The sequence below is a fragment of the Camellia sinensis genome, chromosome 12, assembly GCF_055761805.1.
Source record: "Camellia sinensis isolate YWXY chromosome 12, ASM5576180v1, whole genome shotgun sequence".
Taxonomy (NCBI): domain Eukaryota; kingdom Viridiplantae; phylum Streptophyta; class Magnoliopsida; order Ericales; family Theaceae; genus Camellia; species Camellia sinensis.
Genome location: NC_138972.1, coordinates 31,870,049 through 31,881,124, shown reverse-complemented (window position 1 = coordinate 31,881,124; position 11,076 = coordinate 31,870,049).

The window sequence follows — 11,076 nt, the reverse complement described above, 5'->3', positions numbered from 1 at the left end:
GTCTTTTCAAATACATACACGCTTTTAGACGCTCGTCGCTGGACTGTCTTCCGAATTACCTCTGCAACTTCCGTTTCTTCTCTATCCTCTTCGTCTCTTGTAAGTTCTCTCCTTCTCTTCTTTGAATCTCTTTTCTTGCTTTGTTTTTGGCTTAGCATATTCGTATTGGCTGGGGGAAATGGCGAAACATTTGAAAGATCTCCTCTCACCGGATCGAATTTCTGGCTTCCGACGCCATTTCTTCCTTCCTGATGACGTTCGTCTGTCACTTGTGACAGACGACACCCTCAATATGGAGAGGGTTAATGAAACCACGATCGTCTTCCCTCTCCTATCAATTGTAGAGGGTAGAGTCCGTTTTCCCCTTCACCCACTCCTTGGGGCTGTGCTCTGCCATTGGGGCTTAATCCCTTCCCAACCCAACGTCAACTTCTTTAGAATCATGATGGGGATTATCGCACTAAACCGTCGCCTTAGGCTTAACCTTGGCATTCCTGCTATTTGGCATACGCCTTGGCCAAGTCTTCTGGTCGGCACGGGCGTTATTTCTTTAGGGCCAAGACACCGACCATCAACTAGTGACTATGCTTTCTAGCTCTGGGAAACGAGTCGATGATGTTATGGTCATCGTCCAAGGAAATTGGGAATTCGACAAAGGTGAGGATCGCCTTGATCGTATTCCTAGACAAAGGGGTGAACCAAGTGGCTGTGTAGATTCTTTTATTTATTTATTTTCTGTTATATTTGTAAAGCTTCATTTTCGGGACCTCATGGTTTTGGTTATGTAGGAAACGATTTGAAGAAAGCCCTGACCTCAACCAACGACGCTGTTCTTTCAGAAATCAAGGTTGCGCTCAAATATTTCGGCCGACTGAGTCTTCAGAAACAGGAAAGGGCGGCCCGCATTCTGCTCTGTTATGAGCCAGCTTATACGACCTTTTCGGCGGCGGAAAACATCCCAATTGTGAAGGGTAAGGAGTTTCTTACCGTCCTTATCCTAACTGATTTCCAAAATTTGAGTCAGGTCGATTTCGAGCGATCAGATTCGGAGCGACCGGTAGCTGAGGCCACCGAGTCAGACCAATCCGAAGCCGAAGTCGATGAGGGTTTAAAGTTAGCATTTGAAGAAGCCGACCTCAATTCAGTTGACCCTCCGTCCACTTCGGGTTGAGGGGACCTTCCACTTGACGATATCTTTCAAGGTCTAGAGGATCTTCCCGGCGCGTACCCAGAAGATATGGCTGGATTGAGCCTCGCTAAACTTGTCAAGAAGGCAAATGTGGAAAGGATGGCCGCACGGCGAAGGACGGAGGCCATTCGGGCTGCCGAATCTCAGCCTTCCCAGACAGTTGGTGGATCTCAGCCATCCCTGCCTATTGGCGAATCTCAACCCTCCTTGTTTGTTATTGAGGATGAAACGGCAAAAAATCGAAGTGTCGATGCGAAATCGGTTGTGCAGGCAAGTGTAGAGGCTGAGCAAAGGGAGAAGCGCCCTGCCGAGGTCGAGGTCAGCTCAGAAGAAGATCGTGCCGACAAACGACTTCGTTTGGAGGAATCGGATGTGATTGTACCTTTTGTTATTCAGCCGAAGATAAAAAATCTGTCGATCTCCTCCGATGCTTTGGTAATCAAAGATCCAACGGTCACACTCAGCATGGCTGTATCCGTTTCTTTGCCCGCTGACAAGGCGACTTTTCGGGCGGAGCCGGATCTGGATGCAATTACGTTGGCCGTGCAATCGGCTCTTTTGGTATATATCTTAACTTTGTCTTTTCACTTTATGCAAATATTGTTTTGGTTTTAACTTCCTGTTTTGTAGGCCATCGGAAGGATAGCCGAGATGGGTCATCGCTATCATGATGTCGTCGAGCAGATTAGTCGTTTACAGGCGGAGGTTGAGGACCAAAGGAGTAGGGCCGAGTTCGAGGTTTTAAGGGCAAAGATGGAGGGCGCCCGAGCAGAGGCCGAGATGGAGAGAGCCCGCAACGCTGAAGAATTGAGATCGGTCACCGAGAAGAGGGCGGATGCGAGCGACGACGCGCTTAAATTGGCCCAGGAGGCGATCTTTAAATTGGAGGCTGAGTTGGAAGAAATAAAGAAGGCGAAGGAAGTAGCCAACCTGGAGGCTTCCAGGGCATTCGACGCTGGGAAAAAATCTGCTTTCGATGAATTTGTAGACGAAGTTCCTAAATTTGAAAATCGAGGATTCAAACACGGCTGGCTCAAAGCCCTTGCTGCTGTTGATGTGACATTGGCTACGCCAATTCCATACGAGCAAGTGGATGTTGAGCCGTTGGAGTCTGACTCCAAGGACTAATTTGGGCGGCTGTTGTTTTTGTTTAAGGAATTTTCACCTTTTTACAGCTTTTTGTTTAGTAGTTTTCATATGTAAAATGACTACAATTTTTGCCTAATTTACTTGATGAAAATTCCTTTCGCACTTTGCTATTGTTTGTGCTAAATTGTGTTATTAGATCATTCATTCATGTACACTTGCCGACTAGATAATTAGGCAATTTTAAATCCAAAAAGCCAAAAATTAGCACATGGAGTGGCTATGGCACATATCGATCGGCACGGGGCTAGATGCTTTGCCAAATCTGCCCTTGCCCCAGCCAGTGCATGAACTCCAAGGCATTCATCCATTATTGCCGTTTAGATAATTAGGCATTTTTAACTCCAAAAGCCGAAAATTAGTACATGGAGTGGTTGTGGCACATATCGATTGGCATAAGGCTAGATGCCGGTTAGATTAATAAATCTGCCCTTACCCTAGCTAGTGCATGAGTTCCAAGGCATTCATCCATTATTGTCGTTTAGATGTTTAGGCCATTTTAACTCCAAAAGCCGAAAATTAGTACATGGAGTGGCTGTGGCACATATCGATCGGCATGAGGCTAGATGCCGGTTAGATTAATAAATCTGTCCTTGTCCCAGCCAGTGCATGAGCTCTGAGGCATTCGTTCATTATTGTCGTTTAGATGATTAGGCCATTTTAACTTCAAAAAGCCAAAAATTAGCACATGGAGTGGCTGTGGCACATATCGATTGGCATGAGGCTAGATGCCAGCTAGATTAATAAATTTTCCCTTGCCCCAGCTAGTGCATGAGCTCCGAGGCATTCATCCATTATTGTTGTTTTGATGATTAGGCCATTTTAACTTCAAAAAGCCAAAAATTAGCACATGGAGTGGCTGTGGCACATATCGATCGGCATGGGGCTAGATGCTTTGCCACTTAGATTAATAAATCTACCCTTGCCCCAGCCAGTGCATGAGCTTTAAGGCATTCATCCATTATTGCCATTTAGATCGGCATCTGTCTTTTGGAGTTTAGCATTAACGAAGTCGCCTCGGGGTTGCTGCAAGCATTAGAAATAAATGGGATGGACTCTTCGCGCCAGTAACTCCCCTTACTGTGTTCGGAATCAATTTAAAACCATTTGTGGCATAGGTAAGTGCAAATGTCAAATAGAGTTTTCTTCAACAGCAGAGGAGAAGCGCAAACTTTGGCTGAGCATGGTACTGCAATGAATCGCAGCAGCGAACCCACCCGTGCGAGAGGTAGGGAGTCCAAAGAACGAGAAAAGCATCGGCCTCCTAGTCGTAGAAGCAGATCACCCCACAAGGAGAAACAGCAACGAGGAAGTTCTCCGCGACCGCGACTGTGACTGAGAAATGAGGCCAACGTGGCGCCGCAACTGTTGGGTTTCGCAATTTTTATGGGGAATAAACCGATGACGGAGGCGGACTCCATCATCAAGGACCCAGGTGTGGCGGTCGAGTTTGCTCGACAGATTTTTCCACCGGAGGTCCAGAAGTCGATGATGGGTCGACAAGATTTCGACGTATTTCGAGAGGGCATCCACGGGGCGGTTAAAGGGCTGTATACCGCCTATGAAGTCGGCATGCGCTTGCGCGCCACTTGTCGTGAGATAGAGAAGAAGGAGGAAAGGATCTGCAGTTTAGAGGCTCGCACGGAGAAGGCAGAGCGTGAGCTCAGGGTGCTCAGGAAGGCTCAAACCACTAAGTCGTGTGCAATGGGTCAATCCAACCCGATCGTGGATGAAAGGGTGACTCAACGGCTTTTGAGTCACGCCATCGCCGATCGAGATACGACAAACATGTTCGCCATAGAGAATGCGAGGAACATGGGATACGAACAAAGCTTCCATGCGGGCCGATGCGAGAACCAGGGGTTTAGGCATGGTTGGATCGAGGCACTTCAGGCCGTGGAGACTCTCCGAGAAAAGGGTGTTGATTCGGCATCACCGCTGTACTAACGTGATCATTTACCCTTTTCTGTTTTTGAAATCGAAAAGAGCGACGATGAAGGAGACACCGCATAAAAACTATGTAGCATGCGTTAAAAATTATGTAATCATTGACTGATTGAATAAAAATGTTTTATTTTTCATATTTGTGTTTCTTTATAATCTTTGTTCGGCACGCATCTGTTTGCATGTTTCATTATAAAATGTTTCTTTAAAATGTTGGAATGAACACATTTCAGATGATTGAATAGACATTGGTCGGCCTGAGTGAATTATAATCAAGCATTTCATCTTGAATGTTTTTATGCTTTAACGCATAAACGGCTTTTGCCGGCTCGATATGAGAGCTTTCTATATTAAGTATTGATCGGCTTTATCGGCCCAAAGGCGTCACGCACCGATGGGGCTCAGAATCTGGAGACTGGCCAATCGTGATATCTACGAAGGGCACTCCAAATCTGAAGGCTTTATTGGCCCAAGGACGTCATGCGCCGATGGGGCTCTGAATCAGGAGACTTTTTGGCCAATCGTGATATCCACGAAGGGCGCTCCGAATCTGGAGACTTTATCGGCCCAACGACGTTATGCGTCGATGGGGCTCCGAATCCGGAGATTGGCCAATCGTGATATCCACGAAGGGGGCTCTGAATCCAAAGGATTTATCGGCCCAATGACGTCATGCGCCGATGGGGCTTTATCGGCCCAACGACATCATGCGCTGATGGGGCTCCGAATCCGGAGACTTTTTGGCCAATCGCGATATCCACGAAGGGCGCTCCAAATCCGAAGGCTTTATCGGCCCAATGACGTCATGCGCCAATGGGGCTCCGAATCCGGAGGCTTTATCGGCCCAATGACGTCATGCACCGATGGGGCTCCGAATTCGGAGACTTTTTGGCCAATCGTGATATCCACGAAGGGCGCTCCAAATCCGGGGACTTTATCGGCCCAACGACGTCATGCGTCGATGGGGCTCTGAATTCGGAGACTTTATTTGGCCAATCGTGATATTCACGAAGGGCGCTCCGAATCCTGAGGCTTTATCGAGCCAAAGACGTCATGTGCCGATGGGGCTCCGAATCCGGAGGCTTTATCAGCCCAACGACGTCATGCGCCGATGGGGCTCCAATTCCAGAGACTTTATTTGGCCAACCGTGATTTCCACGAAGGGCGCTCCGAATCCGGAGGCTTTATCGGCCTAAAGACGTCATGTGCCGATGGGGCTCCAAATCCGAAGACTTTATTTGGCCAATCGTGATATCCACGAAGGGCGCTCCGAATCCGGAGGCCTTTTCGGAACACCGTTGAACTGGAATTTGTAAATAGGGATCTTTGCATTACAGAAAATGAGATGTACATGGTGAACCATTAAGAACAGACATCATGTCCGACAAGTCGGGTCAATGATAAAATTTGCATAAATGCGTGGAATTCCAAGGCCGTAGTAGACTCCTTCCTGACATGTCTTTAAGCCGATATGCCCCTACTCCGGCAATTGAATCAATCTGATAGGGGCCGTCCCAGTTATGACCCAATTTTCCATCCGCCGGTTTCTTGGCAGCTGGAAGTACCTTCTTTAGGACCATCTCTCCCAGTGTGTAGCAGTGCAGTTGAACATGTTGATTATACGATTTAGCAAGGTGATGTTGATACCGCGCTACAGATGCAAAGGCACGATCTCTTTGTTCTTCAATCAGAACTAAATCAAAGGCAAGCATCATGTCGTTTTGGCCCATATCAAAAACCTTCGACTTCAAGGTTGGGAGGCCAATTTCCAGGGGTATGATTGAAGAACGACGTTTCCCCAATAGATCGCCTCAGCGTAGTCTGATGAGCCCACAACACACTCGGCAATTCTTCGACCCATTTGCCTTTGCCTTTTTCCAGCCTTTTCTTGATGCCGTCCAAGATGGATTTGTTAGAGGCTTCAGCTTGACCATTGCTTTGGGGATAAGCCAGCGTGGAAAAGTAGGGACGGATACCATACTTGCTGCACAACTCTCGGTAGACGCCACAATCAAACTGGGTGCCGTTGTTAGAGATGAAAGCTCTCGGAATGCCGAATTGCGTATTGATATTTCTCCATACAAAGCGCTTGACATCGACATCTCGAATGTGCGTTAATGCCTCCGCTTTAACCCATTTCGTGAAATAATCTGTGGCGACAATCAAGTATCGCTTGTTCCCTGGGGCCCTCGGCAATGGTCCTACGATATCAAGCCCCTACTAGGCAAACGGCCAGGGACTGGTGATAGAGCTTAACTCTTCAGCAAGCAGATGGGTTAACGGGGAGAACTTCTGGCACTGCTCACATTTTTTCACATAGTATTCGGCGTCGAATCTCATTGTCGGCCAATAATGCCCCTGTGTTATAGCTCGATGGGCCAAAGACCGCCCGCTAGAGTGTGCACCATAACTGCCTTCATGGATTTTAGTCAAAAGTTCTTCGACTTTGTTCGGATGCACGCATTCGAGGTATGGACCAGAAAGGAACTTTTTATAAAGCTTTCCTTGCGGATCCAAGTAGTAACACAGGGCTTTGTTTCGCAGCTTGTGCGCTTCTTTCTTGTCCTCTGGGAGTTGTTCGGAGGATAGGAATGCGACAATGGGATCCATCCAACTTGGTCCAGATTCTATGACATTGACCTGGACTTCTTCCGAAGGGCCAATGCTTGGCTCGGGGATGAAACCCACCTCGATGGTCCGTTTGATCTCTGAGTTAATGGCGGAGGCTAGGTAGACAAGGGCATCTGTGCGTGTGTTCTGATTACGTGTTATCTGGTTCAATTCATGATGGTCAAATTTTGCTAGCAAAGAGTTGGTTGTTTTCATGTAAGCTGCCATACGGTCGTTTCTTGCCGCGTACTCCCCTTTTAGCTGGTTGATCACCAGTTTTGAATCGCAAAATACAAGCAAATGCCGAGCACCCAGAAGATGTGCATTCCGCAAACCGGCTAGAAGGGCTTCGTATTCGTCTTTGTTATTTGACGCTTCGAAACCAAGCTTAATGGCTTGCTCAATTATTGCACCATCGGGAGCCATGATCACAACTCTGGCTCCGTTGCCCCGCTGATTAGATGATCCATCATAGTACAATTGCCAAATGTCCCTAACATAAATTCTCCAGTTCGGCTCTGGTCAAATCTCATCGGACTTAAAATCGGCAAGACCCCTAGTGAATTCGACAACGAAGTCAGTAAGTACCTGTCCCTTGATTAAGGTTCTAGGTAGGAACTGAATGTCGTACTGGCCGAGTTCAAAAGCCCACTTTGAAACACGTCCTGACGCTTCTACACTTCGTAGTACTGATCGGAGGGGATAATCTGTCAGCAGCCCAATGCTATGTCCCTAGAAGTAATGCATCAGTTTCCTTGCCGCCATGACTAGGGCTAGGATGAGTTTTTGCAGCAGAAGGTAGCGTGTTTCGGCGTCAACCATTGCCTTGCTCACATAATACACTAGCCACTACTCCCCAAGTTCTTCCTTTATCAGTACGGCGTTGACGGCCCTGTCGAAAACTACCAGATACAAAATGAGCGGGTCACCAGCGACAGGTGTTGCCAAGAGTGGTATTGAGTGGAGGTAAGTCTTGAGGCCGTTGAAAGCGACTTCGCATTCAGCGAACCATTCAAATGCCTTGCCCTGCCGTAGTGTATGAAAAAATTATCGGTAGAGGTCCGTGGAACGACTGATGAACCTATTGAATACGACGGCCATCCCCATTAACTTCTGAACCTCCTTGACCGATCGAGGGGAGCCGAGTTTTGGGGTTGCTGTGATTTGCCTTAGGTTGGCTTTGATTCCTCGGTGGTTGACAATGTATCCCAAGAATTTGCCAGAGCCGATCCCAAACGCACATTTGGAAGCGTTCAACTTCATTCTATAATTCCTTAGAATGCCGAATGTCTCTTCTAGATCGGCTATATGGTTCTGCTCTTCCTTAGACTTGACCACCATATCGTCAATGTACACTTCCATAGTGCGGCTGAGTTGCTTCTTGAACATGGTGGTGACCAATCTTTGGTAGGTTGCCCCTACATTCTTCAGCCCAAGAGGCATAACCTTGTAGTAGTAGGTTCCTTTTGGGGTGAGGAATGCAGTTTTGTCCTGGTCCTCTGGATGCATGGCAATTTGATGGTAGCCTCTGTAAGCATTGAGGAAGCTCATACGTTGATGGCGTGCCGTCGCATCCACAAGTTGGTCAATTCTGGATAGGGGAAAACAATCTTTGGGGCAGGCTTTGTTTAAGTCCGTGAAATCGACGCACATTCGCCAAGTCCCGTTTTTCTTCTTCACCACCACCATATTAGAGAGCCATGTAGGGAAGGTCACTTCCCTTATTTCCCTGGCATCAAGTAGTCTGTCAACCTCCTCAACAACGGTGGTAGTGTGCTCTGCGGCTGATCGCCGACTTTTTTGAATGATTGACTTGTACTTAGGATCAACATTTAAATGATGGTGTGAAATGGACGGATCTATACCGGGCATCTCATATGAAGTCCACGCAAAGACATCGAGGTTGCTAAGTAGGAAAGAGATTAGTTGTTGTCTGTCGGCCTGACTCAGGGATGCGCCAACCATGAATAATTTGTCTGGGCTTCCATCGATTTCAACTCGGTTTAAGCCTTCCGTGGCCGTTTCATTTGGGAGCTGCCCAACATCATCGAGGCACTCTCGATCTGGCACCTCAATAGAATTCACCAGCAGTTGCTTTGGCATTTTTTCGGCAAGGAGATAACTTGCTTGTGCCGATTTCTGGGAGCCACGGATTTGTTCAATACCGCGTTCTGTCGGGAAGCAGAGTAGCTGGTGATACGTACTCAGCACGGCCTACATGGTGTGCAACCAAGTCCGCCCCATAATGAGATTGTACAGCGATGGCAGCTTGACGACCAAGAATTATGCATTCACTGTGTGGGAGCCGGCTCGGACTGGTAATGTGATCTTTCTCAATGGGATTTTGGATTTACGTTGAAGCCGAATAATGGATAAAGAGCCGCGGAGAGATCTGATTTTGAGAATCCGAGTTTAGTGAAGTTCTTGTAATACATAACCTCTGATGTGCTCCCCGGATCAATGAGTACGTGCTCAATTGTGAATTGATTTAGGCGTAACTCAATTACTAAGGGATCGATGTGGGAAAGTGTCACATCGGCCAGATCTGAATCATCAAAAGAAATGCTTGCAGCTTCATGGGGTCGTTTAGTCAGAGTGAGTTGGTTTTGAGGGTCAGGATTCAACTGGATCGTATACACCGCGGATGGAATTGGCAGGTTGTATATCATGTGGATCACGCCGGCAGAGGTGAATTTTGTCTTAAGGCTATCGCTTTTGTTGGGTTGCCTTTTCAGACGTACTGCGGTAGCCGGCCATCACGTACTAATTCCTCCAGGAGATCTTTCAGTGCATAACAACTATCAGTATCATGGCCATGGTCCTTGTGATACTCACACCGTCTATCCCATCTTCTCGTATCGGGAGGTCCCACCATTTTTGACGGCCACTTGAAGAACGGGAGATGTTAGATTTTGGACATAACCGCACTGATCGGCTCTGTCAACTCCATATACTTCTTGTCAGCATGCCTCGTGCGCCTGCTGTCAACTTGCAATTGTTCATTTTCTCGGTGGGAGCATTGGTCGCTTGATCGGCGGGAATCTTGTCTCTTGTCCCGTTTGGCCCGATGTCGTGGTTCACGGCTCTAGGGTGCTATAGAATTTAACGATTGTGCAGATTCAGCCGGAGCCGTCTTGTTGGTCACATTTCCAGCTTTAACCCTCAAGGCATCATCTTCCACTTTACAATATTCTTCAACCTTCTTCATCAACAACCAAACTGCTTTGGGGGGCCGTCTGGTCAAAGAGTTGCGGAGGGCACTGTCGGGATGCAGTCCCATCTTGATGGCAGTGATGGCCATGGAGTCATTGCAAGCATCGTCTACCAGGTTGAAACATTCCCAATACTGCGCCGAGTAGGCACGAAGGGTTTCCCCTGGTTTAATCTGTATTGCCCAGAGGGAATCGGCTTGCTTGGCCTAGACCTCATTAGTGATAAACCTTGCCCTGAAGGATTTTTGGAGTTGGTGAAAGCTTTTAATCGAAACCGGCTCCAGTTTATAATACCACCTGACAGTTAGTGGTCCTAAACTGCTCGGAAATATTCTACACATCAAAGTCTCGTCATCTGCATGTAGCGTCATGGCTTGCTTGTAATGGCGGATATGATCGGTGGGGTCTGATTTACCGTCGTACAAGGTGGATGACGGTGCTTTGAATTTCTTGGGTAGCAATGCCTTTGCAATTCGTCATACGAAGGGATCATGCTGGTCTTCTTCATCTGAGCTGTTTCGTCTGCACTTATGCCTTATACGTGGACTCTCTTCAGAGGAGTTGGAAGTTTCAGATCGTCCATTCTTCTTGGGCTCTGGGGTAATGAGTCGGAGTCACTATCAGTGTCATGTTGTCGGGCTCAAGATCGTCGACCTCCGGCCCTCATAGGTCGTTCCAGATCTTGGCGTACAGCTTCTTTGGACATTGCCACCTCTAAGGCCAAATCCTGACAGAGACGTTCGTTTTCAGCAATCATGTTCTCCAACCTTTGTTCGTTTTGCTTTGCTTGTTCTATGATTGCTTGCATTGCCTCATGTTCTGAAGTCGAGGGTGAGGCAAAGTTCAAAGCGCGTCTTACGGGGATAGTCTCCGGTCCAAGCATGTTTGTTGGAGTGAGGTCGTCTCTCTGTGTGGTTTCATCAGTGACTATCGGAGGGTCTTCCGTTACGCCGCCATGGATATGTTTTAGTATTC